We start from the raw sequence: 13,252 nt of genomic DNA on the forward strand, positions 1-13,252 counted from the left end.
AGAACTTCGCTGATGCTGAGGAAGATGAATTCTGGATGAGCGCAATGCAAGAGGAACTTGACCAATTCAGAAGAAACGATGTATAGGAGCTAGTGCCACATCCAAGGAGTCAGAAGACCATTGGAACAAGATGGGTCTTCCGCAACAAACTGGATGAGCAAGGAAATGTAGTCAGGAACAAAGCAAGGCTTGTAGCTCAGGGCTACAGTTAGCAAGAAGGTATTGACTACGGTGAGACCTTTGCCCCAGTGGCAAGGCTAGAAGCTATTAGGATCTTATGTGCATATGTATCTTACATGAACTTTAAATTATTCCAAATGGATGTTAAGAGTGCATTTCTTAATGGAGTTATAAACGAGGAAGTTTATGTCAATCAACCTCCAGGGTTTGAGGATCCAAAATTCCCAAACCACGTTTATAAACTCAAAAAGGCTCTGTACGGTCTCAAGCAAGCACCACGTGCTTGGTATAAGAGGCTGACCAGTTTCCTGCTGACCAGAAATTATGTCAGGGGCAAAGCTGATACAACTTTATTCATTAAGAGAAAGGGTAAAGATACCCTGCTGGCTCAAATTTATGTTGATGATATAATATTTGGTGCAACTAACGAATCAATGTGCAAGGAATTTAGCAAACAAATGCAGACTGAGTTTGAAATGTCGATGATGGGAGAACTCAACTTCTTTCTCGGACTTCAAATAAAACAAGGAAAGAATGGCATCTTCATCAGTCAAGCTAAATATGCCAAGGAGATATTAAAGAAATATGACTTGGAAAATTGCAAGCCAATATCCACTCCTATGGGCGCTGACACTGTCCTCTGCGCTGACGAGAATGGTAAGTCAGTAGACAGCAAATTGTATCGAGGTATGATAGGTTCTCTACTTTACTTAACAGCCAGTAGACCGGACATTCAGTTCTCAGTATGCTACTATGCTAGATATCAATCTAACCCTAAGGAATCTCATTACATAGCTGTAAAAAGAATCCTTAGATACTTGCAAAGCTCAGTGAACGCAGGTTTATGGTATCCCAACACACATGGCTTTACACTCGTTGGATACACTGACGCTGACTATGGTCGAGACAAGCTAGAACGAAAAAGCACCTCTGGAGGATGCCATTTCTTAGGAAGCTATCTTGTATCTTGGTTCAGCAAGAAGCAGGCGTCAGTAGCCTTGTCTACCACTGAAGCTGAGTACATTGCTGCTGGTCACTGTGTTGCTCAAGTCCTATGGATTAAGCAACAGCTTGAAGACTCTGGTGTTCAAACAAAGACAATTGAGGTTAAATGCGACAATAAAAGTGCAATTGATCTATCAAAGAACCCAATTCAACACAGCAGAATGAAGCATGTCAGCATAAGGCATCACTTCATTAGAGACCATGTACTCAAAGGTGAGATAAAGCTGACCTACGTCCCAACGGATGAGCAGCTTACGGATATCTTCACAAAGCTAGTGGCTCGTGAACAGTTCAGCATACTGAGAGAAGCCATTGGTATGTTTAATCCTCTTCAGTAAATTCCCGTTCTAAAATGTGAATTTATGCTGAGTGAATTACTATGCTGAATGATTTATGCAAATGCATGCTGAGTGATTATTATGCTGAGCACTTAACACAAAATACACATAAATACTGAGTCAATATGCACACCGAGTAGTAATCTTAAACTGAGAAATCATTCTTTCATATACTACTGACCACTCAGAATTCAAAACACTTAGTATTCTAAATGCTGAGTGTTAGATCCGTTGCACTTATTGCTTAAGCACGTGAATAGCCAGGATCTTTGTCGGTTGACAATCCCAAGGCAAAACTGACACATGGATTCGATAAGATCCACTCTTCACCGCTATAAATAAAGGGTAAATCCCCATTCTTTATTTTCTTTACATCCACCGAATTCTAAGGCAAAGGCTTTCTCTCTAAAAACTCTCAAAGCTTCCCAAACAAATTCTGAAACTATGACTAAAGTTTCCTTCAACATTTCCGGTGCCGGCCACCCTAAGCCCAGCTCCGATGAAACCTCCAGGCAAACCTCTGTGCCTAAAACTACTAAGGTCACTACGCCGAGTAAAGGAAAAACTGGGCAAGCTACCTCCTCCCAAGAAAAACCGACCAAAACCAGAACCTATACCAAGGTCTTTGGTAACATTAGCGAATGGAAGGTGGACTTCTCACGATGGGTCTCTGAGTCCTTCGTAACCTCCGAGCAACCCATCTGCGAATGGATATCGCAAAATGGATGGACAGGCTATTCTCTATTAGGGATCACACTTATCCTGACCTCGTAAGGGAATTCTACCATAATCTCCGAGTTGCTGATGACAACCAGGATTATCTGGCAACTGTGGTAAGAGAAAAGACCATCTTCATAAACCCTAACTATCTAGCAAATTTGCTGAAGTTGAAAAATGAAAGAGCAAAGCTGAGAAGATCTGGAGATCAGGACAATACTGGGTACGAAGTCACCTTCTGTAAACCTGAAGGCCACTCAGGAGAAGTCTCCAGTTCCTCTATGGGTCAGCACCAAAAGATGGCTCACTATCTGCTGAGTTACTTCATCTACCCCAAGATCAACTGCACCACCTCAGCAACGAACTTTGAGCAATGCTTCATATGGCATATGCTGACATATAAGCCAATCAACATGCCAGTATTCCTCATTGCTGGGTTCCTACGAAGCACTGGAACTCTAAGACTGGGCTCGCTCATCACCAGGATCCTCATTGATCACAAGATAGACCTAACTGATGAAGTTAAAGCTAGAGGATCTGAAATCACAGTAGCTTCGCTGAGGGCTTTGAAGTTCAATCAGCCTCTGAAGAAAGGAAAAACTGCTGCTGCTGGTGAACAAGAAGCTGAGGAAACAGCTGTCCCGAAGAAAGGGAGAAGAACTAAGGCTCCAGCTGCCCATAAGAGGAAAGTTGTTGAGACCACTTCAAAGAAAGCTGAACCTAAGGCAAAGAAGCCTAAGTCAGCTGTTGAACCAAGTCAGGAAAGACCTCAGTCAACTGAGAAAAGGAACAGGCAAGATGAGCCTGAAACTGAGAAAAGAACAAATGCTGATGAGCAACCTCAGAAGAAGCAGAAGCCTTCTTCACTGACTCCCATCGATGCTATCCCTACTGACATTGTTGTGCCTGGTGACTCTCACTTCACACAGTGTCTAGGAACTGTAGCTGAGCAAGAAGAAGATGAGGTGCATTTGGATGATCAGTTCATTGCACAAGTTGAGGAAGAACTAGATGGTGACAGTTCAGAGGATGAAGAAGAAGAAGAGGCCAGCGGTCAGGATGACGCTGAGGACAATGAGGAAACAACCAGTGAGGTTGAAGCTGAGCAAGCCAATACTGAGTTGGCTGCTGGAGAAGAACAAGAACTTGACCAACACAATGTTGATCAAGTCCAAGAGCAAGCTGACCAGCTTAATGCTGAGCAAGAAGAATCTTCTCCATCTCACTCAGGAGAGTCTATTAAAGCTGACACTCCTCCTCGCAGAAGAAGATTGGTTAAGGCAAGTGAGAAGACAGTCAGCGAGCCTCCTGTTCAACTACCAACTATACCTGACTTTGTTATTCAGAAGCCAACCCAAGACCCTTCTCAACTCAAGCTGAAATTTTTCAAAAGACAACCAACTTCTACTACATCGGCTTCCATTGAAAAGCAAGCCTCTGTTTCTTCACCAAAGGAACACGCCGACTTGAATGCTTCCGCTAACTCAACAAGTCAAGTTGAGCCGATTCCTGTCAATGCTGTTACCTCAAGCACTACACTGACTCAGGACATTCCTGCTCCAGTCAGCACTGACAGCATAAGAATTACCTCTTCTCCACTCAACATATCTGCCGATCAATCAGTTCTACCATAACCCCAAGTGCAGATTGGAACCACACTTCCAATCACTGACCAGTTTATCCCACTAACTCCTCTTCCAACCGGTCATACTGACATAACTGGGCAACTAAATGAAGGATCTCTAAGCTACATGAATGTCACTGAGTCTGGCAAACGCATCATTGACTCAGTACAGACTTTGATCAAAGACCTTCAACAATCTTCTACTCCTGCTGCTGGATCTTCTAATGTAGAGACTACTCAGCTCTCCCAAGTAACTCAGCTTCTAAACGAAGTTAAGGGATTTAAGGACTTGCTGAGTATCATCATTACCTATCAAGCACAGCAAGCTAAGCAGGATTCCATCGCAAAGCTGGCTGAGATCCAGCTGACAACAGTTCAACACTTAAATGCTCTACAACAACAAGTTCAGACCTTGTCAGCTGCGAACACATGCTATGCTACCTCTGATGAAGTGAAGATGCTCTTTGATCAGCTTCACATCGAGCAACTCAAAACCAATGAGCAAATGGTTTCTTATTCTCAGTGCTCCGTTGAGCAAATTGGTGAGGCCGTTCGACTGCTGAATCTGAACAAGCAAGAAATGGATACTGACGCTATGAAGCAAAATGAAATGATGTCTATCACTAGACAAACCTTCAATTACATACGTCACAGCAATGTTCAACGTCAATACTATGACACCTACTTCCTCAAAACATTCCATCAAGTCATTGCGGGTCTGACTGATGCACTTACATGGATAGGCAAAGCTGAAGCCTTCACTGTCAGCATGATCAGCGGTGCTGAGCTTAATATACCCACCGAGGTTTCAGACAGTGGTGTGGCTATTTTTGATGGTGTCAATGAAAGCGCCGACCGACTTAAAGCGCTATCTACAGAACTGACCAGAGCTGTCTTAACCGACACCTTTAGGATTCCTCCTCCCGATGCTGACAAAACGGGGGAGAAAGAACAAGCGAGAACACAGCATGAGTCTAGTCAGTCCAAACAAAAGAGAAAGAAATAGATATAGGCTAGCTCAGTATAGGCTAAGTATGTAGTCTCTATTTCTATGCCTGTCTTCAACTTTTGTTTGTAAACACTGACTACCTATATTAAATATCAATACTTGCATCTTTTGTTCAAACACTGAGTTATGAATTGTTTTCATGCGATGCTGTGTATTATGTCATTATGTATCTTCAATTAAAATCAGCTATGTTTAAATGCTTATAAAATTTATTGATTGAACCAAATGCTGATAACATGTTTGACATTGACTTACATGTAGTCTTATAAAACTCATTGAACAAACAAATTACTCAGCGCCCTCTGAATGATAAAACCTTCCGCTTAATACTGAGTAAAATAGAATATGTTCCATGAGCTGACCTATATCTGAAAACTGACCTTAGACCTACTCGATTAAACCTTCAAGTGTTTAGAGTAAAACTAAGTCAGTAGCTCATCCCTTACGGGGGAGTTTGCTAAGTTATATTAGGTCAACTATCATGGGGGAGCTCAACACTGAGTTCCTCGCTGAATAGTTTTGCCAACATCAAAATGGGGGAGTTTGTTGAAACACCTTTCCACATAATTTTGATTTGACAAAATTGTTTAAGTATAATTAAAAACATATTCTAAACATACTAAGTTTAAATGCTTTGATTTATTCTACTAATGTGTTTGTTCAATGTTGAGTTAAATTGCTTATAAGACATAAGGATTAAAAGGCTCAAGCCCAATACGAAAGTCAAAGCCCAAGTCAAACAACTCAAGACAACTCGGCCCGTGTCTATCAAAACGATGTCGCTGTGTACAAAACGCAACTCAGCAAGAGAAGGATCTAGAAGACCTTCTGGGAATAACTTCGGGACGAAGCTGATGAGTAGATTCGACAAAGCGTACAAGACAACAGCTGGCTAGAGAAAACTTCCAGACAAAGTGTTTCCACTTTGGGTAAAGTTCAGACGACACAGTATGCTATCCAGTTGACTTTACCATATAAGGAGAGACATTCTGCCGAGCTGACCAAAAGCTGACCGAGGACAGAAGATACTCAAATCTGATTGGCCGAGAGCTCTGAGCAAGTCAGGATGGCAACGACGGGAAGCCGTTTCCCTCCAATGGTTATTTCGAAATTCGAAATGACCGATGCCTCAAGACGTCTCTATAAATAGTGCTATCAGAAGAAGCTTCATTCACACAGAACTTGATCAAGCCATTACGCTGACCAAATTTCTACGCAAGTTCTGCAAGCAAAAAGCAAAGCAATCTTACACCAAATTTCATATCTTTTGTGTAAAAGTCTAGAGTGATTATTCAATCATCTAAGGTGTCTTAGCAATCATTGTTTAGGACAAACACTTATCATTTCTAGAGAATAGAAAGGAGAGACTGAGTACTCGGTTATAGTACTCAGCAAGAGATTAGGATTGAGTAGAGGTATAGAGGAAGGTACTCTTGTTATACTCAGTTGCTAAGATTGTAAAAGGTTTGAGGCTCTACCTTTAAAGAGCTCAGTAGAGAATTCGAAAGCTCGGAACGTGTTCCGGGGATAGGACGTAGGCTTAGGAGCCGAACCTGGATAAATCTGCTGAGTAACGTATTTCTTACCTTAAACTCCTTATATATATTGCTTGCTTAAATAACTAAAAACTGACCAAGTAAAGAGGTCAAGCTGAGTTGTGCGCATCAAATATCTGAGCTCAGGAATAGACTCTAAGTGCTATATCCTGACTCAAGTTAAGAAACTGACCTAGTCACTAGTTGACTAAGCCAGTATCTTGCTGTTTACTCAGCGCCGCTGTCAAAACCTTTTCTCTTAAGAAAAGAAGTCTGCCCTAATTTATTAAAAAGTTTAAATAGTTCCTAACCCCCCCCCTTGGAACTATACTTGTAACGTTATAAGGGACCAACAGTTCTAACTATTAAGCTCATGTACGATTGGCTTATATCTCCTCCTACTCAATAGCATTGGAGTCGTTTTTAAAGGTGTCAAAGTGTTCCTCTTGCATACTCGCTTATTGGATGGCGGGCTTATCTTGGGTACTTACCGAAACATGATCAGCTTCAGTTGTGCGGCTGTCAAGTTGTTTCTCGTTGCAGTTTGTGCTCGTTAGATACTGAAATGCTGGACCACCTTTTTGTCTCCTGTCGGTTTTCCAAATTTCTTTGGCATGGTGTTAGCTCATTGTTTGGAAGATGAATTAACACAAACTCAACTCTTAGGAATCTGGTTAATCATGTTGTTATTTAACGTTTCAGTACTCAATTAGCTGATCTATGGGCCGCAGTAATTGTTAATATGGTTTGGGCTCTATGGCTTGCTCGTAATAGGTCCATTTTTTAGGATAAGAGGGCTGATACTTCGGTCACGCTGAGACAGATTTGGGGAGCTGTTCGTGAATCTACTCACACTAGATGGGGCTCCGTTTGGAATTCGCTAGCTGAACTTTAAATCTTAGGTGAGCTCGGGATTGAAAAGCGTCTTGCTAAGGCTTCGCGCATTACTCTGATTTTTTGGCAACCACCTCTGAGGGATTGGATTAAGATCAATACTGATGTCACGGGTGCTCTTGGTCCTGCGGGTTACAGATGTATTTATCGCTCGCATACTGACATGTGCCTTGGTGCGTTTGCTTTTCCGATTGAAAGTTCCTTTGCTTATCTTGCTGAACTATCTGCTGCTGTTTATGCCATTGACATGGCTATCAGCAAAGGTTGGTGGAAAATTTGGCTTGCAAGCGACTCAATGTATGTTGTGCAGATGTTCAAATCTAAATCTTGTTCGGTTCCTTGGTTGCTTACACAAAAATGGTTCAATTGTTTAAATCAGATTGATTATGTGGCTTTTGTGATTTCTCATATTTTTCGTGAAGGTAATCATGTTGCGAACTCGCTTGCAAATTATGGGCGGACGGCAACATCATCGACTTGGTGGGATGTTGTCTCGGATTTTTGTGGATCGATCTTTTATCATGATCGTGTAGGACGTTGCATTTATCGTTTTTCCTAATTTTTTTTTGCTTCATTTTATTCTTTATTCTTTTTGTATTATGACATTTATTTATTCTTTTAATAAATTTGGTTCAGGGCTTTTTTGGGTCTGTGGTGGGGGTGCCAGCATTGCTGGGATGTTCGCCGCTTGCCTTTCATCGCTAACCAATCTTTAATAAAAAATGTATTAGGCCAATTAATTTTTTTCTGTTTACTTTTTCTATTTTATAAACTATAAAATAATTACTCTCGTTAAAGTGGAAAAAGCAAAACAATTATTATGATTAATTATCTAAAGTAATTTAAAAAGTACTCATTCATTCCATTATATAAGTTATTCTAACTTGTGTCACATAAATTAAGAAATATAATTAATATAGAGTAAAATTAATGAATTTGTATTGGTTAACTAACAAAATTATCTCTCATGTAAGGTTGGTGAATAAGCCTTGTAATTTTCAAAAACACATGGACCAAGACAAAAATTTAATGTTTGGACTGGAAAACTAAACTAAAAATTCTTGAAAAACTAGAAAGACTTATATTTTGAAAAAAAAAACTCAATTGCTAGAATGACTTATAAAAAGAAACCGGTGAGTAATGCTAATACCTAGAGATGTCATATTTCCAAACCTTTATCCATAGATCATTGTACTGTGAGTTTTCTCTATAACCATAATTAATAGGTTACTCTTCTGAAATATTATTAGAAGCATTTCAAGTGTTACATAACTTTTATGAGCAGGTTAAATATTAAGTTCGAATGAATTATACTGGAAAAAAGTAAACTTTAATTAGAAAAGTAAAACTTAAAAGAGTGCTTACACAACCTCAAACTCATTGAAATCCAATTTTAAAAGAAAATAGTAAACTATCACAAAAATAAAGTTGATTATTTTGGACAACTTTAACTAAATTCCAAAAAGAACATGATTTTAGCATTGTTATAATGAGATCCATCGTAAAGAAGATGTTCCAGTTAATTATAACTTCACCTTTGGAATGCACTTAAACATTATTAAGTATTAACCAAATGCTTATATATATGATAAATAATTCCAAAAAATAAATTAATAAAGAAGTTTCAAGAGCTGGGAGATATAGGAGGTTTGACACTTAAAAGCAATTAATAGAGAATTTAAGCAAGATCAGCTTTTAGAAAAGAGGATAAAAATGTAAAAAAAAAAAATCTAGATAATGACATGTAAGTGTTGTTGATGTTGATATGTCACTATTATAAAAAGCTATATATTTTAGATTTTATATATAGTATATATGAAAACTATACTTTAGAACTTTATTAATCTGTAAAACAGTTTCTTGATAATACAAACGAGCTATTACATTGCTTTTTATACTAAGAGATCACACACTTAAAGAAACTTAAGCGGTATTTTTCCCGCCGGAATGATGACAGTTGTTGATGAGTTGTTGAGGATGGCTTGTGATGATTGTAGAAAGAATGTACAAGGATTATCACATCACTAATGAGTAATGATCATGCTTTCACAACCCCTCCTTAAGATGGAGATTGGGAAGCATCGAGCAATCCCATCTTGGACAAAGATAGTAGCATATATATGCTTGAGGCTCAAAATTTTTGTGAAAAAATATGTAAGTTGTTGTGTAGCTTGTATATAAGAGGTAACTATAAAACCATTGGTACATTTTCTCTTATGAGATGACAATCAATGTCCATATATTTTGTTTGCTCATGTGAAACATGATTATTTACTAATGCAATTGCAGATTTACTATCACAGTGCATTGTTATTGGCAATTGAACTTTTAGTCCAAAATCACTTAACAAATATTGAATCCATTTTAACTCACAACTTGTTGAAGTCATGCTTTTATACTCTGCTTCAGCTGAAGATCGACTCGCAGTTGCTTGTTTTTTTATTTTCCAAGAAATCATCGAAGATCCCAATAATATGCACGAGTCTATCATTGACCTCCTTGTCTCTTTAAACTTCCCTTAGTCTATATGACAATATGAAGTGACTGTAGTTAAATCTGAACTTCTAGGACAAAACAAACCATACTTGATTGTGCTTTTTAAATATTTAAGCACATGCAAGGTTGTCTTCAAATGATGATCACATGGAATCTACATGTGCTGACTTAACTGTTGTGTGGGAAAAGTCAGCTCAAGTTTAGTAAATTGAAGATATAATAATCATCCCACTAATCCGTGATAAGTAGCATGATTTGAAAGTAGAGTGCCTGGATCAGTGAGCACTATACCAAGGAAATATTTGGCTTCTCTAAGATCCTTGATAGTGAAAAGCATGTGAAGCTACACCTTGACTACCTCTATACTTTCAACATGAGCATTCATGATATGTATGCCATCCACATACATTAATAAGGCCATAAATTTGGAATCATCTTGTTCTGTATTTTACAACCATAAACAATGGTCATTTGGTGATCTTTTAAAGCCATATGCAAGTAACTGACTGGAGATTTCCTTATGTCATTGGCGCCCGACTTGTTTTAGTCTATAAAGGGACTTAACAATTTTACATGTCTGGCCTTTAATTGCCTTTCTATACCTCAATGGTGGTTCCAAATAGATATCCTCATCCAAATATCCATGCAAATAAGCATTGTTGATATCCACCTGTTATATTTTTCAACTTCTGGCCGCCCCAATAGCAAAAAAAAAACATTTTAATTGTGACTGAATTGGCCACTAGACTAAAGCTTTCATGATAATCAATACCAAATTCCCACTTGTAGCCTTTGACGGGTAATTTTCATGCGTGGTGTACAACGTTTACCCTATTTCGCATTTTGGTATACAACTTTCATTTTGTCTCACTAATATGTACGACCTTATGGGTGACCGCACACTATGGTGTACAGCAGGTAAAAATGACCGATCAATGTTTAGTCAACTCACCACCTCAGCATTTTTCATCCTACTCATTTTAAAAAGTAGGACCCATTCCTTATGGAATAACTAAAATACCTTTATCCCTAATATAATTACTAAAATACCCTTATGCAACTCATCTTCCTATCGTTCCTTTTCTCTCTCTAATCCTCCCTCTCCAACTCCCCTCTATCTCTAAAAAAAAGATCTAGAATTTGGAATCCATTCTTTTCACGTTGCTCAATTTCTGGAATTTAGAAACAGTGTTTGTCATCTTCAAATTGAATCTTTCTTTTCACGTCTAAAAAAACTACACGAAGTTAGTGGTGACTATTTGAAGAATTGCACGAAATAGAAGATTAGTTTACCATCTAAGCATTGTGTTGGAGTTTAGTGTCCTAAAGACAATTGTTTTAGGATATAAATATTAATGAATAAATTGTCTATTTAGTCATTTGTTTAATCAGATATATATCATTAAAATGTAACTATATATAAAGGCACAAATCTTTCATAAAGAAAGTAATCCTAAGTTTATTTAAGTAGTTATAAAGTGTTCATACAAGCATGAAGTGAGACTATACTTTATAATACACCAATAGACTTAAAATCAACCCAAGTCAAGTAATATGTTATAGGGGTTGGCATATTACTGTTGAGACTTGCATGTAACAGTGTTTTCTGTCGAGACAGAAAGCTGATCTCACAAGCTTTAGATATTTAGATATCTTGACAGTTACATGGATCCGGTGAAGGAGTTCATTAGGATTGGGACCCGACTTGAGATAACAGTATGGATTGATTTATGTAATGTGTCAACTGTTCATTGTTGAAACACCTTTCCACATAATTTTAATTTGACAAAATTGTTTAAGTATAATTAAAATACATATTCTAAACACACCAAGTTTAAATGCTTTAATTTATTCTACTAATGTGTTTGTTCAATGTTGAGTTAAAACTGTTATAAGACATAAGGATTAAATGGCCCAAGCCCATTACGGAAGCCAAGGCCCAAGTCAAACAACTCAGTACACTTGGCCCGCGTATGTCAAGACGTTGCCGTTTTGAACAAAACGCAACTCAGCAAACGGAAGGATCTAGAAGACCTTCGGGAACAACTTCAAGATGAAGCTGCTGAGTAGTCTCGACAAACGTACAAGACAGCAGCTGGTGAAGGAAAACTTCCAGACAAAGTGTTTCCTCTTTTGGCAAAGTTCAGACGACACAGTATACTATCCAGTTGACCTTACCATAAAAGGAGAGACCATCTGCTGAGCTGACCGAGGACAGAAGATACACGATTGTGATTGGCCGAGAGCTCTGAGCAAGTTAGGATGACAACGACATATAGCCGTTTCCCTCCAACGGTTATTTTGAAATTCGAAATGACCGACGCCCAGACGTCTCTATAAATAGTGCCATCATAAGCTTCACAAGACACAAAACTTGATTAAGCAGTTACGCTGACCAAATTTCTACACAAGTTCTGCAAGCCAGAAGCAAAGCAGATCTTACACTACAATTTCTTATATTTGTGTAAAAGTCTAGAGTGATTGTTAAATCGTCTAAAGTGTCTTAGCACATCTTTGTATTAGGACAAAACACTTATCATTTCTAGAGATAGAAAGGAGAGGCTGAGTACTCGGTTTTAAGTACTCAGCGTGAGATTAGGATTGAGTAGAAGTATAGAGGAAGGTACTCTTATCATACTCAATTGCTGATATTGCAAAGGGTTTGAGGCTCTACCTTTAAAGAGCTCAGTAGAGGATTTGAAATCTCGGAACGTGTTCCGGGGATAGGACGTAGGCTTAGAAGAAGCCGAACCTGGATAAATCTGCTGAGTGAAATATTTCTTACCTTTAACTCCTTATTTATATTGCTTGCTTTAAATAATCAAAACTGACCAAGTATAGAGGTCAAATTGAGTTGTGCGCGTTGAACGTCTGAGCTGAGGAATAGACTCTAAGTGCTATCTCCTGACTCAAGCTAAGAAACTGACCTAGTCACCTGTTGACTAAGCCAGTATCTTGCTGTTTACTCAGCGCCGATGTTCAAACCTTTTTCTTTAGAAAAAGAAGTCTGCCCTAATTGAGAAAAAGTTTAAATAGTTCCTAACCCCCCCCCCTTGGAACTATACTTGCAACCTTACAAGGGACCAACAAGTGGTATCAGAGCTTAAAAGCTCACTCTAAAAGGTCTAACAACCTTGAGCTGATCCCTACCATGGGCGAAAACAGCACTCGGTTTCTCTCTGGAAACCAAACAACTCAAATACTGCCTGAGGGGCTGTCCATTACTAGGCCTCCCCTATTCTTCGGGTCAAACTATACCTTCTGGAAGAATAGGATGAAGAACTTCATTCAGGCTACAAACATGAGTGCATGTCTATCTATAGTCCAAGGCCCATTTGTACCTGTCGAAGTTGTGGCTGGCCAAACAGTTGTAAAAGCTGAGGCCAAATGGACAGAGGATGATCTTAAGAAGCTCCAAAACCATGCTTCGGCTATCAATATGCTTCACTGTGCG

The sequence above is a fragment of the Euphorbia lathyris genome, chromosome 2, assembly GCF_963576675.1.
Source record: "Euphorbia lathyris chromosome 2, ddEupLath1.1, whole genome shotgun sequence".
NCBI classification, from domain to species: domain Eukaryota; kingdom Viridiplantae; phylum Streptophyta; class Magnoliopsida; order Malpighiales; family Euphorbiaceae; genus Euphorbia; species Euphorbia lathyris.